We start from the raw sequence: 25,613 nt of genomic DNA, 5'->3' as shown, positions 1-25,613 counted from the left end.
ATAATCTCTTCTTGTTTGGATAAAGTAACAATGCATTGTTCTTTTTTCCCTTCTTCATGCTAACTTGGTATTTTGTCCTTTGGAGGTTAAAATAAGAAAGGGCCTCTCTGCCAGGAAATGATGGGTGAAAGCTGGACTCTTCATCTAAATCCAGTACCTTCTGGCCTTTCAGAGAAATGTACTGTATTCTACTGCTGAGTGCTGACTCTGATTGCCTAATTCCTGTGCACAGTGGCTTGTTATCCTGACTCAGACTCTTTCAGGACCCCTGTATTTCCCCAGTAGAGAATATGGATTTGTTTGGTTTAGCTGAGTTTCATATACAGCCTGTGGAGAATGAGGAACAAGACTCCCCAATTTGGCCACTTCACTCCATTAATGCGGTTCTTTCCCTCCTATGTTGAGTTGGCTGTTGCTAAACTCCAAACACAGGGCGCCTCTCAGTGTTCATGACAAGCAACTGCAAAAACCCCTCCCATTGCTTTTGAGAGCAGTTGTGCAGATGGTTACAATTCACCTACAATTCACCATATTCCCTTTCTCAGAAAGGTATTCAAATACTCTCTCTGCTTATCTCATAAAGCCTATGCTTTAAACAAACCAAGAAAGAACTGTTTTTTTACAATTTTCAGGGTTCCCTACCTCCATGGTTTGCCATGGTGTTTCCTTTGCCCAAAGTATCCACTCTCATACCCATCTGACAAGTCCAAATGGTACTTATTCTGTGAGACCTAGCTCAAATGTCATATCTGTGATGCCTCTATCTGTGATAATATTTTCTCTTTGACTCCAGAGTTCTTTCTTTGGATCATGTAGTTAATATCTTACATGTCTTGCCTCTTCATAACAGACATAAATAAAAGTTTTCTAAGTTCAGGAACAGGATTTCACATGTTTATCTAAGTTCTACCTACTCCTCATCAAAAAACTAGCACATGACTTTACTAGTTGGTAGAGAGTCAACCAATATTATTGAGCAACTGAAACCAACTTTCAGAAAAACTAGAAAATAGCTAATGTAGAAAAGGAGGAAGACAGTTGCCTAGAGTGGGATTTAGAATCATAGGCTCTTACAACTTGAAAAATACTAGTTGAATCTTTTCATAGCATATTATTTGAAAAAATGGAAGCCTATGTAAGTAAGTAAGGATTTAAAATGAAAAGACTGGGCTATTTCTAGGGCTCCCAATTTTCATTCTGGCATCTTTTTCAACTTAAAGAACCTATTATTTTGTAATTATAGTAACACTATTATGGATAAAATTTTGAAAAAAATGTACCCAAGATCATGACTCCAGAATAGATTGCTATTATTCAGATGCTCATTTGAGCATTATCCATTAGAATGTGTAGTTTTGCATAGATAATTCTGATTTACCTAAAATATCATGTTTGCTTTATTTTTACTTAATATTACCCTACATTACTTTTCCTTTATTATTGTCATAATTAAAACTCTTCATGACCACATAAATTTCACTGAATTAACATGCCAGAGTGCTCCTAGTCTCCCACTATTTAGTTAACACTAATATATAACTATCTGCTTGTAGCTTTTATTTTTAGTTGATTCCAATGGGTATATTTATAAAACTGAGTTTCCTAAATCAAAATCTATAAATATCTTTATTGATTTTTAATCTATACGATTAAACTCTTTTCCAAAAGTGTTGTTTTTAAAAGGATTATGCTACTTTTATAACCATCCAACAAGCATGTTATTGCTAATTTAAATGAGAAAATGGTATTTGAATGTCAGTTTAATCTGCATATTCCTCATTATTAGTAATGTCTACTTCTTACTCTTTGTAATTCTTCTAATTGAGAAAGTATCATTTATCTATGTCTTTTGCCTTTTGGTTATTCTTAAGTCTTTTTTATCCTCGATGCAATTTTTAAAATTGATTTTTGCCCATCAAGAAAAAAAATAAACAAAACCAGCAGCAACACTGAGTTAAAAACAAAAATACTGTATCAAAAATGACCACAATTAAGGTTGTAGTCTTTTCTGCCTTTCTTCTCTTCTATTGCCTTCCCTCTAGTCACTTGATTCATTTCCGTTCCTTTTTTGGGTCCATGTTTGCGTTCTTCTTCCTCTTGTGCTTTCTTGAACTGTCTTCCCAAAGCTTCCATGTAGTTTGCAATATTCTGCTCTTTTGCAAGGCAACATATCAGTTTATCCTCATATTCCTTAAGGTGAAGTACAAGCTGGCATACTATTGGTGGAATATAAGATAATTTAAAATGTTATATAGACAAACTTTGTAAAAATTAACATTTTATTTAATGTGTCTTATTATCTACCTTCTGTTTATCTCAAGCTACACTGATTTTCCACTTATGTGAATAATTTATGTATAAAGGTACATAATGATATGTATCTTTTTTGTAAGATGGACTTTTATTCCTTTCTTATGTAAAAGGAATGCTGAGGTATACCAGTCCAAACTGGAGATGAAGCTTTCTAAGATTGTCAAAAACTCAGGTTCCTTTCATCCTGTTTCTCTGCCACCCTCAGCGTGTGGTATACACCCAATTGTTCAAGGTGGTAGCCGAGTGCCACCATATTTAAGCTAGCCATGAGAAGGATGTATGGCAGTGTCATCAACTGAGCTAGAGTAGGTTTTGGGAAGAAGACCATGATTCTAGCTTTAGATATGCTGAGTTTGAGGAGATGTTGAGACAGCTATTAACATTGTCAAGTAGGAGTCTGACACTTATAGAGGAAATCTAGACTGGAGATGCAAATGTGGGGATCGCCTGCATATGCGTGGTAATTGAGGCCAGCTGTGTGGATAAGAATGCATATAAATTAGTCCATTAAGAAGAGTAGTAAATCTAGCACTGAGCCTTAAAGAAAGATCTATGTTAGGCCGGGTGCCATGGCTCACACCTATAAACCTAGCACTTTGGGACGTCAAGGCTGGCAGATTGCCTGAGCTCAGGAGTTTGAGACCAGCCTGGGCAACATAGTGAAACCCTGTCTCTACTAAAATACAAAAAATTAGCTTGGTGTTGTGGCATGTGCCTCTAGTTCCAGCTAGTTGGGAGGCTGAGGCATAATAATTGCTTAAACCTGGGAGGCAGAGAGTGTAGTGAGCCAAGATCACACCCCTGCACTCCATTGCACTCCAGCCTGGGTGACAAAGAGAGACTCTGTCTAAAAGAAAAAGAAAAAAGGGCCAGGGTAATGGCTCACACCTGTAATCCCAACACTTTGGAAGGCCAGTGCGGATAGATTACGAAGTCAGGAGATTGAGACCATCCTGGCTAACACGGTGAAACCTCTTCTCTATTAAAAACACAAAAAATTAACCCTGCCTGGTAGCAGGTGCCTGTAGTCCCAGATACTTAGGAGACTGAGCCAGGAGAATCGCTGGAACCTGGGAGGCGAGGGTTGCAGTGAGCCAAGATTGCACTCCAGCCTGGATGACAGAGTGAGACAACATCTCAAAAAAAAAAAAAAAAAAAAAAAAGAAAAGAAAAAGAAAGGCCTATGTTAAATGGCTGTGTAGAAAAATAAAAATTAAAAAGGGCCTGTAAAGGATACAAAAAAATGTGTAGCCAGAGATGCAAGGTAAAGAAACAAAAAATAGGGGATTATGAAATATATGCTAAGAGGAGAAACTGTTACAGATAGAAATCAAGCTGCTCAAAGGCCAAATACGATGCAGACCGAAAAATATCCATTGTATTTCTCGACATGGAAGTATTGATGATTTTTGCAAGATTGTCCGGTGAGAAAGTCTGACTGGAGTGGCTTGCTAAGTGGATGGGAAGTGAGGAAATGCAAACAACAGATTGGACTGCAAAACAGTGCGGGCGTTCCTGGGAAGGAATAATGTAGGTATCACACTTAAGGCCTTGCAGAAAAACCATGGGATTTTTATTTTGTTTTGTTTTAAATGGAAGATCTTGACATACATAAAAGCCAGGAATACTTCATTTCAAAAGTAGAGAAGAAATATATGAGAGAGTATGAAAATCCTGAAAATATGGGAGAGGGTGAGAAGAAAAGTTCACCATTATAGACATGGGCTTTAGCTCGGAGGAAGAAAGACAAGCTCTTGTATTAAACCAGTTACAGCGAAGAATGATGAATGAAAGCGTGGAAGTTAAAGTGGGGTGTTTACAGGAGAAGTACTGAGGGAGAGGTGCATTTCAGGTCCTTCCCTAGTTTTATATAATTTTTTCCTGCTCATGGACATACTGTGTTGTTTTCAGTGGTGGTGCAGTGGTAGGGATGGGGAGCAGGACAGTAGTTCTGGCGGTGTGTTGTTTCATGATACAGAAATGGACTCATAGTTTAAACGATTGTTACATAACTTTTATATTTCTTTTAATTTGTAATAGAATCTTGGCAAGCTAGACATTACCTCATTGTCTCATCAAAAGCATGGCTATTGTTCTCGTTATTTTAATGATTTATTTTTCCAGTAGTAAGAGGGACTATATAGAGCAATGATCCACAGTTATTTTTGCACTTTGATTCAAGAATCTGAGATTGAATACAAAATGTTTTTCTCTTCTTAGTTTTATTTTACTCAACTAATTTATCATTCTCTGCCATGACTCCTGTGCTATCTCTTTAATGTCTTTTTCTTTTCTATGAACTTCTGTCCCTTGAGTATCCTGATAAACTTCAGACAAGTGAGACCAGTAATCTTATCTTGAACTTGGTAAAGTCTTGGGAGAAATACCCCTTTCTGGATCCTCAATGTAGTCATCATTCGGTTTTAAACACACACACCACATACCACACACTTGTTAGAATTTGCAACTTTATTCCAAGAACAAGGAATCCTATTTTAAAAGGTCTGTCTCACCATAGGCTTTTTTTTTTCTGTATCCCACATGTACCAGTGATATAGCCACAGAAATGTAGTAGATAAAGAAGTTAATTTGGATTCTGGAGCTGTTCTTTCATTTAAATACCACCTCTGTAATCTTAGACAAGTCACTGTGTGGATTGGAAATAGTTACATACCAACTCTTCACTAACCTAGGGTACTCTCCTGAGGATTAGGTCCACTCGTCTCCTCACAGGTTTCTCAGGCTTAAAGCACCTTGAATTAGCCCCTTCTCAGTAATTGTATAAACCTGTAAGTTAATCCATTAAAGTTTAGTCATGATCTCTCTATTAGCAACATCCAACTGGGCAGACAGTCCTGTTAGGTTCATTGTGAGTCTCCCCAGGGTTCTCTGCTTTCCATTTCTAATTATGCTGTAAATACATTTCCAAAATTTCAGAGGGATTTGCTTGCAAGCTAAAAGATCTTTGCAGACTCAAAGAATAGGGTCTGCTTCAGACAGAGGGAGGGCTTGCAATATGCAACGAACCTCTCAGTTCCATTAGAACCTTAAAGATGATGATAGCTCACATTTAATGTAATGCTTGCCTTGTACCAGGACCATTCCAGGCACTTTTGGACGTAGACAAATAATTCTCAGTTTTCTCCTACTGATTAATATCAACATCTCTATTTTACAAACTAGGAAACTGAGGCACAGAGAGGCTAAATCACTTGCCCAGGATCTGGAGCCAGGTAATGACGATTTTGCTAGTCATACGGATGCTTCCTTTTCTTTGCTGCACTCGGATTCTGAGTTTCACAAGAATGTACCTGGGTGCCCCTTAGCGGGATATGAAAAGCTTCTTCGGAACCCCATCGGCTGGCTGGTGCCTCCTAGAGACTGACGTCTCATCTGAAGGGGATTGGGAGGCTGGGAGCGGGCGCAGAGCACGCAGCGCCAAGCCGCGCGGCGGGGTAGCCTGGAGCGGCAGCCGGGAGCTGAGCAGAAGTCCGCGGCGGACGGGCGACGGCTGGGGCTGAGCTGCTAGAAAGCAAAAAGTAGCTGGGGCCGAAGAAGGGGCAGAACCTGTTGCTGCAACCCGGCTTGGTGGATTCTGGTTCCCGCCGCCGTCAGGGCTCGCCCGGAGAGGTAACAGCATGCGTCAGTTTGGCTGGGGGCCCGCGCTTGAGGGCGCGACCCCTCTCCAATGCCCAACCTTTGCCTTGATGACTCGTTAGCGATTGGGGACTGAGTCTTTGGATTTTGCGACTTTCCTCTTTCGACCTTTTTCAAATCCCATCCTAATTACACAGGCACCGGTTTGGTCACTCGCCCGACATTGGGACAATGGGGGGCTTCCCAGCCCTGGATGTCCGCGCCACAAATGGCTGTGGCCCCAGGCTTGCAGACCAGGGACTTGGGCAAGGGACATGGGCGCTTTCTTAACCTTTAAAGTCCCCCGCCCCGCCAAACCCTCTCCGGGGCTGTATTGTTGTAACTTTGTTGAATCTCCTCAGCGAATTTGATGCTAGCGAGTTTTTAAACTGTTTTCAAACGTGATGCTTCTGAGCAATGATCTTTGTGTATCCGAGGCTTCACCCGGTGCGTTTCCACTTTCCAGAAGGGCTAAAGTGATGTTTCTGAGCTGCTTCCAGGACACCAGCGTCTTTATTGAAGGCGTTTGGAAAGGTTTTTATTCCCTTTTGGGAGTGAGATAATTTCCAGACAATGCCAATTTAGTTCTGCCAAACCATCAGGCATTTTCCAACAGTGCCTCTCTAGCTCAAATTTAGGGTCTGGAGGAGAGGAAAATGATCTCCTACAAGCTGTCCTTCTAGTTAAAGACAGAACTACTAACCAAAAACCCAAAATACACTTGTTCATCTCCCATTTCCCCTCAGCTAGACTGTAGGTATTTGAAATATTGATTTGCTTTAAAGAATCTTAATTATAACCTGAATTATACAAAGAGGCTGGTTTCCTTAATCAAAATATTCAAAGTTGTTTTTTAAACATATGTCTAAATTTCTAATTCCATTGACACCAAATAAGTTTCTAGTGGTAACAACCGATGAGAGGAAGGATGGAAAAATCAATGGTTTGTAAACTGTAAAGGACGTATTTTTGTTTTCATCTAGATTTTTAATTAAACCAAAATAAATTCAGTAAAATTTTCATAATAATGATAAATCTAAGTTATGGCTGAATTTGCAAAATGGCTATAAAGTGCTCAAAAATAGTGCTGTTATCATCAACAGAAAGGCAATTGTATGCAGAGTTCAATTAGTCTTTCATCTGTTAAAAACTTCTATTGACTGATCATTTACTAAAACAGTGATGCAAATATAGTACTTGCTGCACTATATTTAAAGGCACATATTAACATTAAAGAGTGGCTACTGTAATAATTAAAATGTGCTTTCATTAGTGCTTGAAAATAACATATGTTGCTCATATATCACTATTCTATATTCTTTTTGTCAATATGTGTTTTTACAAAATCCACATGATCCAATAAGATCTTTCTACTAGTCACGATTTCTTCATGGCTATAGAAAACTTCAGAGCATTTAAGACTTAAACTGATTTTTTCTTCATCTACCTATTTGTATGCCTTATCTGGCAGTTTTATTCTTGGTGCATTTTGTGAACGCATTACAAAGTATCTAAAATTATATATTAGAAATTCATGTTTTATTTCTTTGATTCTTTTATACCGTAGTTCCTATTAATCATACTGCTCACCAATATTCTCTTTTCCAGATGTCAAAGACTATAGGTTAAATAAATATGAATTCAGTATAAACCAATGAATGATTTCTTCTCGAAATATCAGTTCATTTATTGCAGTTGTTCTTTGGCTGGTGTGTGTGTGTGTGTGTGATTTTTATGAGAATTCCATGCAAATGACTCTGTGATAAATATTTATAAACGTTTTTACTGTATTGCATTAAAATGGATTTCCAGCTGTAATATGGAACACAAAATAAAGACAACTTCATGCCTTGACACTTCAGATACTTAAAAAATAATAATTTTGTAAAATAATACCCTCCTTATTATGGAAAAAGGACACAGATTTTAGCTAAATACTTTGAAACTGTCAAGCACATTCGAATAAAATGGAATAAATATAATCTCACATTCCTAAAAGATATCTGGATTAGTCTATTCTCATGCTGTTACACAGGACTTGCCTGAGACTGAGTAATTTATAAAGAAAAAAGATTTAATTGACTCAAAGTTCTGCAGGGCTGAGAAGGCCTCAAGAAACTTACAATCATGACAGAAGGAAAAGCAAACTCGTACTTTTCACATGATGGCAGGAAGGAGAAGTGTCAAGCAAAAGAGGGAAAAGCCCGCTGTAAAACCATCAGATCTCATGAGAATTGGCTCAGTATCATGAGAACAACATGGAGGTAACTGCCATTATGATTCATTACCTCCCACTATGTCCCTCCCATGACACATGGGGATTATGGGAACTACAATTTAAGATAAGATCTGTGTGGGACACAGGCAAACTGTATCAATATTTATACAGTATTTTAATAATCTTAACAAATTGTTCTCTTAAACATATGAATTTTATGTTTACCATTAACCTGATGTTAACAGTTGATTTTCCTTTCCTTTCTGTTTCCCTTTGATTTTAAGTTCTAGCTTTGTGGATAAATTGGTTCTTAAATGAATTTTCCAATTGCCATGAAACTGAACATTAAGGGTTCAGGGAGTCTTTCACTTCATTAAACTACAAGGCAAATGGAAATATACTGCCCATGCAAAGAGATGCAATTGGCACTATGGCAGACAGCTGTTTAGAATGGGTCTTGTGTCTTTGCTGTATGGAGTTTTCAAATAAAAGATTTCTAAATGTAAAGAAATTAGGTTTCTTCCCAGTCAGGCTTCTAACTAGCTCTGTGCCTCAGGCAAATCATTTAACTTCTCTATGCCTAAGATTGCTCAAATGATAAAGGATGAATTATAATTTGATTTCTAAAATCCTATCATACCTCTAGGTTTTCCTGTTTCCATGGTAGAAGGGCAGAGGATCCAGAGTGAGAAAGCTCAGATATCCGTGCTTTGCCACTTGAGAGCCTCTGCCCTTAGGCAAGGCCCTGAAATTCTAAGACATCAACACCTCCTCTGTGAAATGGCCTAATAGAAGGAATAAATACAATAATCTATTGTACAGGATACAGTGTCTGGTACATAGGGGATGCACAAGGATGTTTTTAAGGCACCCATCTCTGAAAAATCTAAAGGGATTTCTGCCTTTGGCAGGGGGGGAAATGAACAAAAAGCAGAGGAGTCTCTCCTGCATCTGCAGATGGCCAGTTCCCAATGTAGTTTCTAAAGTATGCATCAGAGATCCAGAAAAGAGAGGGCACCTGCCATTAGAACTGATGTACCTTTTTCTAGTCCCTCAAACAATTCTCAGTTGATCCATGTGTTCAGAACTCCGGAGGGTTTACCAAACATTTTAGAATGTTACAGTTCTGGTTGCATTCCCACAAAATTTAGAAAGCATCAATAATTTCCCAAAGCTAACTGAGATCAAAATATCTAAACTTAAATGAGCTGTAACCATACACATTATCTCATTTAATTCTCATGATTTTAGAAATTGAGTATGCTGACAATCCCTTTTTTTGTGGATAATGAAACTGAGACTCAGAAATAATTTGCCAAAGTAAACCTGTTTACTACATTGAGGAACCGGGATGATGAGCTCATGTAGACCCCCAGTCCACAGGCTTAAATTCTATACTGCAGGGCTCCTGAGTATGTTTATGTAGTAACAGTAGCTTACAATCAAAGTATCAATTTCTGTACATACTGATCCTTTCCAAATGAAAGCTGTGTACATAGGAAGAGATAAATATTACAGTCTTCATGAAGATTTTCTAAGTGGAAATAAGAAGCATCAGAGTCATTTGTGAAACTTTTTCAAATGTTCCACCACAGATTAGTGGGCTAGAGTTGTGTTTGGGTGTGTATATATGTATATATTTAAAAGATATATATTTATATTTAATATAAACTTATTTATATTTAACATAAATTTTATGTTTAATATAAACCTTTCAGTATACATATATATATAATTCTGAGTTAAAATTATTTTCATGATTTCCCATAATGAAAAAAATGTGTCCAATCCACATTGCTGTTTTGCAGCCATAGACAGACTAATCTTAAGAATCTTAAGTGTTGTCTTGGACAGGAGAAATTGGAAAAATTATAACAAGAGGATAAACATTTTTTAAATTTAGCCTCATCAGAATGTGAGTTAAATCCAATAGTTGTTCATATTAGAGTTTGCCTGCAAACATACAAGGAAACAACGACAAATTTCAGATTAAGAGCTTGCACATGGCCTTACAATTCTCATATCTTGGGGGAGTCTGTTACTTATAAAAACTGCTTTATCTTTACAAGAGTGCAATTTCAAACACCCTGTCTCCTTGCTAAATGTAAACATTTAAAGAGGTGATACTTGTAGCACTCAGGATTTCTCTCAGATTCCCTGCATTCTCTTAAAATATGGAGTCTCATTTAAAATCTTTAAAGTACCTCATTTAGGCAAGGTGGTTCATGCCTATAATCCCAGCACTTTAGGAGGCAGAGGCAGGAGGATGGCTTGAGCCCAGGAGTTTGAGACCAGCCTAGGCAACATAGTGAGATCCTGTGCCTACAAATTTTTTTTTAAAAAGCAAAACAAAACAAAAAACTAACTGGTCATGGTGGCACACAGCTGTAGTTCCAGCAACTCTGGAGGTTAAAGTTAAGGTGGGAGGATCTCTTGAGGTCTAGAGGTTGAGGTTGCAGTGAGCCATGATTGTGCCACTGCACTCCAGCTTGGGCAACAGAGCAAGATCTTGTTTCAAGAAACAAAAAAAGAACCTCATTTAAAGTCTCTAAATTTTCCTTCACATTTTACTTCTTGTCCTTGCATTCTTAGCACACTGATAGTAAACTGATGGGGGGGATCTCTCTAGGATCACATCTTCCATTCTTTGTAAGGAGGCTGTATCTCACTTATAACAGGCAAGTCTCTCAGCAGAGTTTATACCCTTGCATTTCCCTTTCTCCTTACTCATGATCTCCTCTTCTACTGGAATTCCCCAACCTCCACAGGTGTACAAAGTGTTTGTTTTTGTCCTTGGGTAGCCATTTATATCAGTGTTACTTAAGGCTTAGAAGTCTTTGGCTAAATCCCGTTTGAGGGAGTTCCCTTTGTTGCTGCTTTTTTTTTTTTTTTTTTTTTTTTTAACAGCTGGAAAAACTACATTAAATAATTCCTGACCTAGAGTATGATATATGTTTCTTCTAAAACTAGTATCCCTGTGCTTCCCTTAACACTGAAGTATCAAAGACCAGCATGAGCTTGGCCAATGTCCTGAGCTTGCTTTTCTTGATATTTTGATTATCCAAGTTATAGTAACTTTAATTCATGTTTGCCTGCAGAATTAGTGCCAGACTTGAAGATTCTAAGGTATTCAAAGCCTTACACGTTCTCTCTGTCCCTATCCTCAGCTGTTATCACATTTTTCCTCCTTTGACACCCTTGAGCAAGCTCATTCCCAGTTACAGCTTTTGCACTTGATGCTTTCCCTGCCTGGGAATTTTGCCTCAGAGCTGCACACAAGTCCTTTCCTCTCAGCTCTGGCATGCCTCTCCATGCTGCTGGTCGTCACAGTATTTTCTGATTTGTGTCAAATCCCACTTGCTAGTTGAGACTATTTCCATTTATGTGTTTACTTATTAATGATTTTATTCCCCAAAATGAAATATAAGCTCCATGAGAGATGTACTCTATGGTTTCATATTTACTGCTGGCTTTAGTGCCTAGAACAGAGCCTAGCACATACTAAATATTCAGCAAATATTTGTTCTGTGAAAATTTTACTTCCATTTCTCTATTACATTCTCCTGCATCTTTATATAGGTCCAGACAAGTTGCCAAAACTTCAATCTTAGGCTGGTCCCATGCTTCATTCCTGCTATATTTTTTCTCCTTTCTGTTGATCCTACCTTAGCTAAAATAGCAATCAGTATATATTTTTTCCTTTAATATGGAAAAAAATTGAAAAAGCTATCATTGCATCATTTTAATATGTATTTAGGTTCCATAGTATCTGTATATGTTGATTTCAAAGAATAATCTGGATCTGAGTACTAGGAAAAACTAAAATAAAAAGTAGCACAACATTTACTTTTTATTAAAGTTACATTACCCATTCCATTATTTTGATTGGCATGATTTTTCACCTTTAAAATATATTCTGAAAATATCTACATATAAGAGATATAATTTTATATAAACTAAATTATAATGTTCTTTTTTAATTCTTAATTTTTAAATTTCCTTTTGTAACTGCCTCTACCCACCTCTTCTCTTCTACTTCCATATTACAGGTAACCCACCTTAACAACTAGGTTCTATTATGTCAGATTTTTCTCTGCTCTTACAGCCATTCACATATATACACATTCAAATCAATCTTTTTGTCATCATTTAAAAAAATACGCATCTTGTATTCTTACTCATGAATACTTTGTGGAAAGCTCTCTGTGTCGATTGTTATAAATTCAATTCTAAAAGGCTATATAATAGCCCATGATATGAATAATAAGAAACAAATTCAACCATTTCCTTCTTTATAAACATTTACTTTGTTTCCAGAGGTTTTTATTTTGTTCGGTTTTGTCACAAAAGAAGGCTACAATAAAAGTAGTTTTTTGAAAATTATTTTGTCTCCAGGTTTAAAGAGCAAAACTATTTTTCTATTTTAATGCATGTCGTCTTATTGCTTCCTAAGTACTACAGATATTTACATTTTTACTAGAAGATTATGACACTGTTCTTTACTCGTCCTCACAGCAATAGGTGTTGTAGCTGTTTGTTATTAGTTGCTCAATTAATTTGAATTTCTTATACTACTTGTGAAGTTGAATATATTTTTATATTTTTCAGCTGTTTGGACTTCTTATGTAAATCATTTATCAATATTCTTTCTCATTTTTTACTGAAAATTTGTCTTTTTCTTAATTTATATGTTCTTTGAATATTATAATTAAATGCTTATAGATAGTAAATATTTTCTATATTGTCTGCTGCCTTTGTTCATAACTTTATTGTGTACATTCAAAACATTTTATAGATAATATATTACATTTTTATTTACATTTTGGGATTCCAGTGGTGATTAATATGATTTTTCTTATTCCTGCATTAGACATGTAGTCTTCCAGATTTTATTGAAGGGTTTTTATTTTTTAAAATTTTAACATTGGTTTTTAATTCAAACAGACTTTTAAAATACATACCATAAATAGTGAGCCAACTTTCACTTTTTCCAAACAGATTACTAAATATTTCATTCTTCCCCTTCAAATTGAAAATCCATTTTTGTCATATTTTAAAAACTCTTATATGATGGAATCTATATTTGTATCCTTGATTCTGTTTCACTGTCCAATTTCTCTGTTTCTATGCCAACACCAAATTGCTTTGATTATATTTGCCATAGATTATTTTTCTGATATCCTAAAAATTATTTTCTGATATCTCCGTATTGTTCTTCTTCACAAATTTTCTTAGCTTTTCTTGGACACATACTCTTCCCTCTGAACTTTTAAAAAGCATATTCCAAAACAAATCCTGCTACTGCTTTGACAATATTTTTACCAAATGAACTGTTTGTATATATTTATTTTAAATGCATATTTTATATTAAATTTATAGGTTAATTTGGGGAGACTTGATCTATAAATTATTAAAATTTCTTTTTAAAAAATTAGGCATGTTCAGTTTTAAAGAAATTTTAAAATTTTTAAATTGGATTTTATTTTTTATGTCATTATTCTATATTCTTTTTACTGTTAAATTTTTCTGTATATATGCTACATTTTAGCCACTGCTGTAAAAAACATATATATTCATGTATGTATTCATTTTAACTTCTAGGTGCTGTTGCTAATATTAAGAATGGCTGCTTTTTAAAATCTTTAACTTATTTTAGATTCAGGGTTACATGTGCAGGTTTGTTACAAAGGTATATTGTGTGATGCAGAGGTGTGGGGTATAGTTGAACCCGTTACCCACGTAGTGAGCAAAGTATCCAGTATGTAATTTTCAACCCTTGCTCGCCTTCCTTCCTTCCCCCTCTTGTAGTCCTTAGTGACTGTTGTTCCCATCTTTATATCCATGTATTTCCAATGATGAGCTCCCTCTTACAAGTGAGAACATACTTAGTTTTCTGCTTCTGCATTTACTTGCTTAGGATAATGGCCTCCAGCTGCAAAGGCCATGTTGCTGCAAAGGCCATGGTGCTGGCTTTTTTTATGACTGCATAGTATTACACAGTGTATATGTATCATGTTTTTTAAATTCAATCCACTGTTGATGGACACCTGGGTTGATTTCATGTCTTTATTATTGTGACTAGTGCTGCCATGAATATATGAGTGTAAGGGTCTTGTTGGTAGAATGACTTATTTTCCTTTGGACATATACTAAGTAATGGGATTGCTGATTGGAAAGGTAGTTCTATTTTTAATTCTTTAAGAGATCTCCAAACTGCTTTCCACAGTGGCTAAACTAATTTATACTCCCACCAACAATATATAACCGTTGATTTTTCTCCACAATCTTATCAGGATCTGTTCTTTTTGGACTTTTTAGTAATAGCCATTTCAATTGGTGCAAGATGATGTCTCATTGTGGTTTGATTTGCATTTCTCTGATTAGTGGTGTGGAGCATTTTTTCATATATTTGTTGACTGCTTGTATGTCTTGTCTTGACAAGTGTCTGCTCATGTCCTATGCTCAGTTTTCAATGGAGTTTTTTTTTCTTTATTTGTTTAAGCTCCTTATAAATTCTGGATATTAGACCTTTGTTGAATTCATAGGTTGCCAATATTTTCTCACACTCTGTAGGTTGTCTGTTTACTTTGGTGAGAATTTCTTTTGCTATACAGAAGCTCTGTAGTTTGTCTCACTTGTCAGTTTTTGTTTCTGTTGCAATTGCTTTTGAGGATTATGAATTATTTGCCATGGCCATAATATGACTTGGCTGTGTCCCCCAACAAAATCTCATTTTGAATTATATTTCTCATAATCCCCACTTGTCATGGGAGGGACATGGTGGGAGGTAATTGAATCATGGAGGCAGTTACCTCCATGGTGTTCTTGTGATTGTGAGTTCTCATGAGATCTGATGGCTTTATAAGGGGTTTTCCTCCTTTTGCTTGGCACTTCTTGCTGCTGCCATGTGACGAGGGATATGTTTTCCTCCCCTTCTGCCACGATTGTAAGTTTTCTGAGTCCTCCTCAGCCCTGCAGAACTTTGAGTCAATTAAACTTCTTTCCTTTATAAATTATCCAGTCTATATGTTCTTATAGCAATGTGAGAATGGACTAGTAGAGTGTATTGATACCACAGTGGGGTGCTGCTATAAGGATATCCAAAAATGTGGAAGCAACTTTTGAACTCAGTAATTGGGAGAGTTTGGAACAGTTTAGATGGCTCGGTACAAGATACTAAATGTGGGAAATTTTGGAACTTCCTAAAGACTTCAAGGGCTCAGAGGTCAGGAAGATATAGGAAAGTTTGAAACTTCCTAAGACTTGTTGAATGGCTTTGACTAAAATGCTGATAGTGATATGGGCGATAATGTCCAGGCTGAGATAATTTCAGATGGAGATGAAGAATTTGCTGGGAACCGGAGCAAAGGTGACTGTTGTTATGCTTTAGTAAAGAGACTGGTGGCATTTTGCCCCTGTCCTAGAGATCTGTGGAACACTCAACTTGAGAGAGATGATTTAGGTTATCTGGCAGAATAAATTTCTACATGGCAAAGCATTTAAGAGAAAACAGAGCATAAAAGTTTTAAAAATGCACTAGTTGGTGATGCAGTAGAAAATAAAAACCCATTTTCTGAAAAGAAATATAAGCTAGCAGCAGAAATTTACATAATTAATGAGGAGCAGAATGTTGATCACCAAAACAATGGGAAAAATGTCTCCAGGGCACATCAGAGACCTTCATGGAAGGCCTTCCCATCACAGGCCCAGAGGCCTGGGAGGGAAAAATGGTTTCTTAGGCCAGGTCCAGGCCCCCCTCATGTGTTCAGCCTTGGTACTTGGTGCCCTGTGTCCCAGCCACTCCATCATGGGTAAAAGGGGTCAATGTACAGTTCAAGCCATGGCTTCAGAGGGTGCAAGTCCCAATCCTTGGTATATTCCACATAGTGTGGGTCCTGCAGGTGCACAGAAGATAAGAATTGAGCTTTGGGAACCTCCACCTAGATTTCAGAGAATGTATGGGAATGCCTGGATGTCCAAGCAGAGGAATGCTGCCGGGACAGAACCCTTGTGGAGAATCTCTGCTGGGGGTAGTGCAGAAGGGATATGTGAGACTGAATCCCCAACACAGAGTTCCCACTGGAGCACTGCCTCATAGAGCTGTGAGAAGAAGGCCACTGTCTTCTAGACCCCAGAATGGTAAATTTACTGACAGCTTGCAATGTCCACCTAGAAAAGGTGCAGACACTCAGTGTCAGCCCATGAAGGTAGTCAGTTGGGGGTTGGGGGGGCTGTACCCTGCAAAGCCACAGGCTGTATTCTGTAAAGCCTACCTCTTGCATCAGCATGACCTGGATATGAGACATGGAGTCAAAGGAGATTATTTTTGTAATTTAAGGTTCAATAATTGCCCTATTGGATTTCAGGCTTGCGTGGGGCCTGTGGCATCTTTGTTTTGGCTAACTTCTCCCATGTGAAATGGGTGTATTTACCCAATGCTTGTACCCCATTGTATCTAGGAAGCAACCAACTTGCTTTTGATTTTATAGGCTCATAGGTGAAAGAGGCCTTGTCTCAGGTGAGACTTTGGACTTGGATATTTGAGTTAATGCAGGAATAAGTCAAGACTTTAGGGAACTGTTAGAAGGGCATGATTGTGTTGTGAATTGTGAAGACATAATATTTGGGAGGGGCCAGGGGCAGAATGACATGTCCCCATCCAAATCTCATCTTAAATTGTAGTTCCCATAATCCCCACATGTAGTGGGAGAGATCTGGTGGGAGGTAATTGAATCATGGAGACCCTTATCTCCATACTGTTCTCATTATAGTGAGTGAGTTCTCACAAGATATGGTGGTTTTATAAGGGGCTTTTTCTACTTTTGCTCAGCACTTCTCCTTGCTGCCACCATGTGAAGAAGGACATGTTTGCTTTCCCTTCCACCATGATTCTGTTTCCTGAGGCCTCCCCATCCCTGCAGAACTGTGAATCAATTAAACCTCTTTCCTTTATAAATTACCCATTCTTGGGTATGTCCTTATAGCAGCGTGAGAATGAACTAATACAGCAAATGACAAGAAGTATATTTCCTACATTTTCTTCTAGGATTTTTTATAGTTTTAGGTCTTACATTTAAGTCTTTAATCCATCTTGAGTTACTTTCTGTATATGGTGAGAAGCAGGGGTCTAATTTCATTCTTCTGTATGTGGTTTGCCAGTTATCCCAGCACCACTTTTACAATATTGATTCTTTGAATCCATAAGCATGGAATGTTTTTCTACTTGATTATGCTATCTGTCATTTCTTTCAGCAGTGGTCCCTTTTATCCACATCATCACCGGTGTGGGTTATTTTTTGTCTTTTTAATAGTAGCCATTCTAACTAGGGTAAGATAATATCTCATTGTGGTTTTGATTTGTATTTCCATGATGATTAATGATGTTGAGCATTTTTCATATAGCCACTGGCCATTTGTATGTCTTCCTTTAAGAAATCTCTATTCATGTCCTTTGTCTACTTTTTATTGGGATGACTTTTTTTTTCTGTTAAGTTGTTTGCATTCCTTGTATATTCTGGATATTTATGCCTTTTGGAATAAATAGTTTACACTTATTATCTCCCATTCAGCAGAGTCTCTTTACTTTGTTCATTTTTTTTCCTTTGCTGTGCAGAAGCTTATAGTAATCCCATTTGTCTATTTTTGTTTTTGTTGCCTGTGTTGAGATCTTAGCCATAAAGTATCTGCCTAGACAAATGTCCTGAAGTGTTTTCCCTATTTTTTTCTAGTCATTTTATAGTTTTAAATCTTAGATTTAAGTCTTTATTTCATGTTGAGTTGATATTTGTATATGGTGAAGGATATGGGTCTAGTTTTGTTCTTTTGCATATGGATATTCAATTTTCCCAGTACCATTTATTGAAGAAGGTGTCCTTACTTTTATATATGTTCTTGTCCTTTTCTCAAAAATCAGTTCACTGTAAATACCTGATATACTGATTTTGTTTCTTTTGGATAAATACACAGTAGTGAGATTGCAGGATTGAATGATATTCTACTCATAGTTGTTTTTGAAAAGCCTTTACGTTGTTTCCATTGCAGCTCTACTAATTTACATTCCCACAGCAGGGAGTATTTTTGCGTTCTCTATTCTGTTCCATTGGTCTATGTGTCTATTTTTATACCAGTACCATTTCTCTTTTGGTTACTATAACCTTCTGATATATTTTTAAATCAGATAGTGTGATACATTTGCCTTTGTTCTTTTGCTCAGGATATCTGAGCAGCCAAGTACAAATTCTCCTCAGCTTTTGATGTATAATAAACCCACAGCTAAGTTGAAAATATTGCAATTCACAAATGCATTCAGTATAACTATCCTTAACATTGTAGCTTACCCTAGCCTACCTGAAACATGCTCAGAAAACTTATATTAGCCTACAGTTGGGCAAAAATTATCTGATACAAGCATATTTTATAATAAAGTTTGAATATCTCATGTACTTTATTGAATCCTGTACTGAAAATAGAAAAAATAATAGTTGTATGTGTACTCAAGGTATGGTTTCTGTTGAATGCATATGGCTTTCACATTATCATAAAGTAGAAAAATCCTAAGTTGAACCTTTGAATGTTGGGGGCTAGCTGTATTAATGAAGGTATGGAGTAATGAAGATTTTTTTTTTACTTGCTTTGATCACTTTGGAAAGCAATCTGATTTCATACAACTAAAAATGTATATGCCCAATATATAAGGATATATGTTTAAAGATGTTTATTACAGTATTTTTATAATGAAATAATGAAAAAATTAAACCATTAATTAAATAATGAGTAAGTAATATGTAATATAATCATGTGGCAAATACCATAGGTAAGCAAAAAAACAGCAGTTGCCATGACTTGGTTAAATGAAAAGACTATGGATAGATTTGAGTTCTGGCCCTATCATAACTTTGGATAATTATTTATTCTTTCCATTTTTAAGCTCTGTAAAATGTAAATAATGCTATGGTTTGAAAGCTTTCTCCAAAACTGATATTGAAATTTAATTGGCAATGTAATATTACTGAGAACTGCCTCTAACAGATGATTAGGTTATGAGAGTCTTATCCTTATGAGTACATTAATGTCATCATTGCAGATGTGGGCTAGTGATTGATTACAAGAGTGGGCTCCTGATAAATAGGTAAGTCCAGCCCCCTTTTGCTCTCTCTGTCTCATGTGCTTACTTACCCTTCCACAGTGAGATGACCCTCACCAAATGCTGGCACCATACTCTTGGACTTCCCAGCCTCCAGGGCCATGAGCCAAATAAATTTATGTTATTTATAAGTTACCTAGTGTGTATTACTCTATTATAACAGCAGTGGTGGTGACCAGAATGCTGATGAGATTTCAGAGGGAAATGAAGAACAGTGTTTTAGATACTGGGGTAAAAGTCCACCTTTGTTTGACAATTGTAAGACTTTCAGTGAATTGTGTCCAAAGTCTGAGGACTTTGCAGAATGCATAGCTTAGGAGTGATGAACTAGGATATCTGGTGGAAGACATGCTCAAGCAGCAAAGCATTCAGGCTGCTGCATGGTAACTTTTAATCATATACAGTGAGATATGAGAGAAAAGGGATGACTGTAATAAAGAATTAGTAATTAAAAAAAAAACAGAGCAAAAGGATTTGGAACATACATAGCCTGGCTAAGTAAATATTTTTTTAAAAACAAAAATTTGGCCAGGTGTGGTGGCTCATGCCTATAATCCCAGCACTTTGGGAGGCCGAGGCAGGTGGATCACGAGATCAAGAGAACGAGACCATCCTGGTCAACATGGTGAAACCCCGTCTCTACTAGAAAAAAAAAAAAAAGTAGCTGGGCATGGTGGCACGTGCCTGTAATCCCAAGTACTCAGGAGGCTGAGGCAGGAGAATTGCCTGAACCCAGGAGGCGGAGGTTGCTGTGAGCCGAGATCGCGCCATTGCACTCCAGCCTGGGTAACAAGAGTGAAACTCCGTCTAAAAAAAAAAAAAACGAAAAATTTAGAAGAGAACACTGAGGGTATGGCCAAGTGACAATTGCTAATAAGATTAATATGGACAAAAGAAGCCAGGTGCTATTTATCAAAACCTTGGAAGAAAGTTCTTAAAGGCATTTCAAATATCATTGAGGTTGCCCCTTGCATCATAGGCCCAGAGCTGCAGGGGGACAGAATGGTTTCTGCTGATGGGCCTGAAGCATCCTTCATGCCCAGAGCTAACTTGGGTCTCTACTTGTTGCAATTCTAGAAATGTGCCCCTAGTTTGCGCCGTGAGCATCTCATATCTTATATCCAAGATTTTGATTTAACCCTTTTTCAAGTGGGCATGCCCAGTCTGGGATCTGGGTTAGCTCTCCCTGATCTACTGTGCCACACTGCCCAGGTTTCCCAAATCACAGAACTCATAATCCTGTGATTACTTGCTCAATGTTTTGTCTTTATGGAGGATTGTTAGCTTAATGCATACTGTTAAGCCTGAGTACTCTGTTTAATTCACAGCAGAAGATCCTAAATGAATGATGAATGAATTAAAATTATACAAGTTTATGTTGATATGTTAATAATAGTTGGGTCTTAGAGAGTTTTGTGAATAGTAGCCTTCTTTCTACTCACCTGAATTTAGAGCTATTTAGAGATAGACACAGCAGTTTATATGTTTGCATTTAAGATAGATGCAAACATATAGACATCAAAATATTAGCTTTATTTCTGCTGAAACGACTATTTGAGAATATGTCTAGGGACTGTGGGCAAGGAATAAAGTTATTCCTAAATTTGACAGAGTTCCCCCATTCAATCTCTCTGTATCTTGATCACCTTGGGCACATGTTCTCACGACTTTCTGGGGTTGTGTCACCAGCATTGGTCCTCATATTTGGCTCAGAATACATCTCTTCAAATGTTTTACAGAATTTGACTAATTTTGTCTACAACAACCAAGTTATCTGTATATAGAAAACAATAATCATGAGAACAGCAGTACTGATTTTAAGTAGAAACGTTTCTCAAGCTCCCAGATCTCCAGGCTTTGTGGAGAGCAAAGTGGATCTGGGGGAAAGAAAATAGCATGGAAGAGATAATCAGAGAACAGAGAGCCTAGGAGTATACTGAAATTGTCCCCAGAGAGAGAAGGTTTATGCTAGGAACAAAAATACCATAAATAGTACTGGAAATTCTATAGGAAAAGTAATTTTTTAATATCTATCAGCAATGTTTTGTAGTTTTAAACATATAAATTTTGTACATCTTGTCTTAAATCTGTTTCCATGTATTTTAGGTTTTGATTTATGATACATCAAGTACTTTTAAAATCTTTACTTTCAGGTTACCATCGCCAGTATACAGAAATGCAATTATTTGTAAATTGAGTTAATGTCTTAAGAACTTACTAAATTTTATTTTATGATGAATTTTATGTTGATTCAGGATTCTCTATAAACACAATCATGCATTATACCAATAAAAACAGTTTTAGTTCCTTATTTCTGATCTGGGTGTCTTTTATATATTTCTTTTTCCTAATGCACTGGCTGTATCTCCAGTACAGTGTTAAAAAGAACACACATCCCTGCCTATTTTTTTATCTAAGAGCACAGTATTCAATTATTTTCCTATTGATTACTATAGTAACTCTATGTTTCAAGATGTCCTTTCTCAAATTCCCTTTTCTCCTAGTTTTAAAAATCATAAATAGTATTGAATAGCATGTTTATATTTTGAGTCCACATTTATGGAAAACTCGATGTTCTTAAGATTTTGATTCTCTTAAAATTGATCTTTAGATTCAGTTGATCTATAAACTCTATTGATCTCTATTCAATCTGTAGCTTCAATCCAACAAAATCTCAGCATGCTTTTCATGAAGAAAATAACAAGCTATTAATGTATATGGAAGAGCAAAGAACCTACAAGAAACAAATTTTTTAAATGAACAAGTTTGGGGAACTTAGACTACTTGGTGAAAAGGTTTGCTGTAAACTGCAGTAATCAAGACAGTGTTCTTGGTGTAACCATGGCCATGCAGACAAACGAAATACAGTCACCAGTACAGAAATATACCCACACGTATATGGTCAGTTTATTTTAGACAATGCGCCCAAGGTAATTCAATTAGAAAAAGATTAATCTTTGTAATAAATGCTACTGGAACTACTAAATATCTCTATGAAAAAACGTAACCTTAACTTTTATATTATACCATACACAAAAATTAAATTGAAATGGAACATAAATGTAAACATATAAACGATAACTATAAACCTGTAAAAATTGTAAGAGAAAATTTTTGCAAACTTTTATGGGAAATATTTCTTAAATATAACACAAGAATCACAAATCATAAAAGAAACTGACACAATTAACTTTATCAAAACTTAAAGAAAAAGAATTCTTTTTTGCTCTCTAAAATACAGAGTTAAGAAAACAAAAAGACAAGCCATAGAGTGGGAGAAAATGTTTTTTAAGATATGTATTTTACAAAGTACTTTATCCAGAAGATATAAACAATTCTTATAACTCAATAATAAAAACACAAAGAACCCTCACAAACAGAGATATTAATAGCTAGCTAATAAATTCATGGAAAAAGTGATCAGAATCCTGTCTTCATGAAAGAGCAAACAAAAAACAATGAGACATCTCTATACCATGCGTCCTCAACAAGGGCAGAGGTTGAAGGTGGCTACACTAAGTAATGGATCTTCAGTGTGGATGAAAACACCTTCTATTGGAAGAAGATGCCATTGAGGACTTCAGTAATGGACCTTCCAGGTGAATGAAAACACCTTCTATTGGAAGAAGATGCCATTGAGAACTTTCATAGCTAGAGAGAAGTCAATGCCTAGCTTCAGAACTTCAAAAAACAGCCTGATAATGCAGCTGGTGACTTTATGTTGAAGCCAATGCTCATTTATTATTTCAAACATCCTAGGGTCCTTAAGAATTATGCTAAATATACTCTGTCCATGCTTTATAAATGAACCATCAAAGCCTTGATGACAGCACATCTGTATATAGCATGGTGTACTGAGTACTTTTAGCCCACTATGGAGACCTAATGCTCAGAAAAAAAAAATCCTTCTGAACATTACTGCTCATTTACAATGCACCAGGTCACTCAAGAACTCTGATAGAGATATGCAAAGAGATTAACGTAGTTTTCATGCCCACTAACACAACATACATTCTTTAACCCGTAGATCAAGGAGTAATTTTGACTTTCAGGTCTTATTATTTAAGAAATACATTTTTTAAGGCCGTAGATGCCACAAATAGTGAATGATTCCTCTGGTGGACGTGGGCAAAGTAAGTTGAAAACCTTCTGGAAAGGATTCACCATTTTAGATGCCATGAAAGGATATTTGTGATTTATGGGGGGTAGGCAAAATGTTAACATTTACAAGAGTTTGGAAGAAGTTGAATCAAATCTTCAGGGATGACTTGGAGAAATTTAAGACTTCAGTGGAGGAAGTAACTACAGATCTGATGAAAAGAACAAGAGAACTAGAATTAGAAGTGGAACCTGAGGGTATGTCTCAATTGCTGCAATCTCATAATCAAACTTGAGCGGATGAGGAGTTGCTTCCTATGGATAAGCAAAGAGAGTGGTTTTTTATTTGTTTGTTTTTTAGAGGGAATCTACTGCAGGTGAAGATGCTGTGAACATTGTTGAAATGGCAACAAAGGATTTGTATATAAATGACACTTGAGTAAAACTGCAACAAAGTGATACATTGAAGTTTATTGAATAATAAAAGAATCTACAAGTTCATACTGAAATAAATAAATAGAAGAAAGCTCTTCATTATATTAGATTACCAGCTAACACACACAAAAGAAATAATAGAATTTAAAAATTACCATTTGGCAATCACCATCATAATAATTGACTTAGGTGGGAAACATCAATGAAGGCTAAAACTGGTGGGTGCAGGTTTACTGACATATGAGTTTCCTAGGGCTACTGTAACATATTATCATAAGTTTGGTGGCTTAAAACAATAGAAATTTATTTTCTCACAGTTCCAGAGGCCAGAAATATGAAATCAAGGTGTAGGAAGGGCCAAGTTCCCTCCAAAGATCTCAGAGAAAATCCTTCCTTGCTTCTTCCAGCTTGTAGTGACTCCAGGCACACCTTGGTTTAAGGCAGCATAACTGCAACCTTTATCTTTGTCTTTACATGGCCTTCTCTGGTGTGATGTCTGAATTTCACCCTGCCTTTCTCTTATGATGTCATCTTCCACTGGATTAGGGCTCACTCTAAATTTGGGGTGATATTTTCAGATCCCTAATTGTGTTTGCAAAGACCCTTTTTCCAAATAAGTTCACATACATAGGTTCCAGGCGACAAGTCTTTGGGGGGGTCACAAGCCAATGCACAACAGTGAAAATAGGATATTTACAGATTATCTTCCTCAATATAGTTTTTGGGTATGTGTGTGTTTTTGTTTTGTTTTGTTTTGTTTTGTTTTGAGTTGGAGTCTCAGTCTGTCGCCCAGGCTGGAGTGGGCACAGCAGCTGACACCACAGCATGTACCTGCTGCAAAACCATCTCCTGCACTGGGCCCCACTCAAATTTAACAACTCTAGCATCACTTCAACCTACTAGCAGATACACCAGTAAATCTGTTACAAAATATTGTTCAGATAAGCCAAATAAGCCCATCGAGTGCGGTAGTTCTTAGTTGTTGAGGAGGTACAAATTACTGGAACTGTCTTACCCTTTGGAGGGAATAACTATTCTTGCCATAGACCATCATTCTTCTAGAAGCTTTGTCCAGGTGGCAAGTTACTACTTTTGGGTGTGTGAGAATTATATCCTATCCTCTAGGACTTATGTGTCTTACTAAGGTATCTCATAAATTAGCTGATTTATGCTCACCAGGTCTAATTAATATGATTTCATTGATTTAGCAGACCAGTGTAATGACAATATGGACAAGGGCCCTGCAAGATAGATTGTGACAGAGTTAGAGAAAAGACATAGTTTCACATAGTGCTAAGTTAAAATATATACTATGTCTGTGCAGTGAAAACAAACTAGTTCTTTGACTAGTTTGATACTTTGCATGGAGAAAACATACTTGTCAGACTAAGAGCTGCCCACCAGATTCTAGGGGCTTCTATACTGTGGGATTTAAATTTGCAATAAGTCTCCATCATTTTCTGAGACCTATCTATCTTCTTAAATGGGCAACTTAGCAGGGATGTAAGAAGAATCAACAACTCTGTGTCTCTGAAGGCTTTGATGATGGCACTAATTTCCGCAATGCCCCAGGGATATAGTCATTGCTTGTGGTTTACCGTCTTGGTGAGGAGGAGAACATTACAGGGTCTTTAACTTGGCTCTTCCTACCCTTATAGCATTCACTCTGTGGTGCAGTGAACAAAAGTGGGGTTTCTTCTAATTGCCGAGTGTGGATATTCCAACTTATATTAATATTTAGTCACTAAGGAAAGAAAAGAGCATGGCATA

General features: G+C 36.7%; 1 protein-coding gene across 1 annotated transcript in view; it reads left to right on the top strand.

Annotated features, from left to right (window-relative positions):
• The first annotated feature begins 5,736 nt into the window (after positions 1–5,736).
• Positions 5,737–25,613, top strand: part of NPFFR2 (neuropeptide FF receptor 2) — a 99,383-nt gene continuing 79,506 nt past the window's right edge. The window contains exon 1 of the mRNA XM_054253292.2: positions 5,737–5,943. The gene's annotated coding sequence lies outside the window, so the exon portion shown is untranslated. The remainder of the gene's footprint in view (positions 5,944–25,613) is intronic.

The sequence above is a fragment of the Callithrix jacchus genome, chromosome 3 (genome assembly GCF_049354715.1).
Source record: "Callithrix jacchus isolate 240 chromosome 3, calJac240_pri, whole genome shotgun sequence".
Taxonomy (NCBI): Eukaryota; Metazoa; Chordata; class Mammalia; order Primates; family Cebidae; genus Callithrix; species Callithrix jacchus.
The sequence above is the reverse complement of the archived record's forward strand: the minus strand, read 5'-3'. Positions and strand labels throughout refer to the sequence as shown.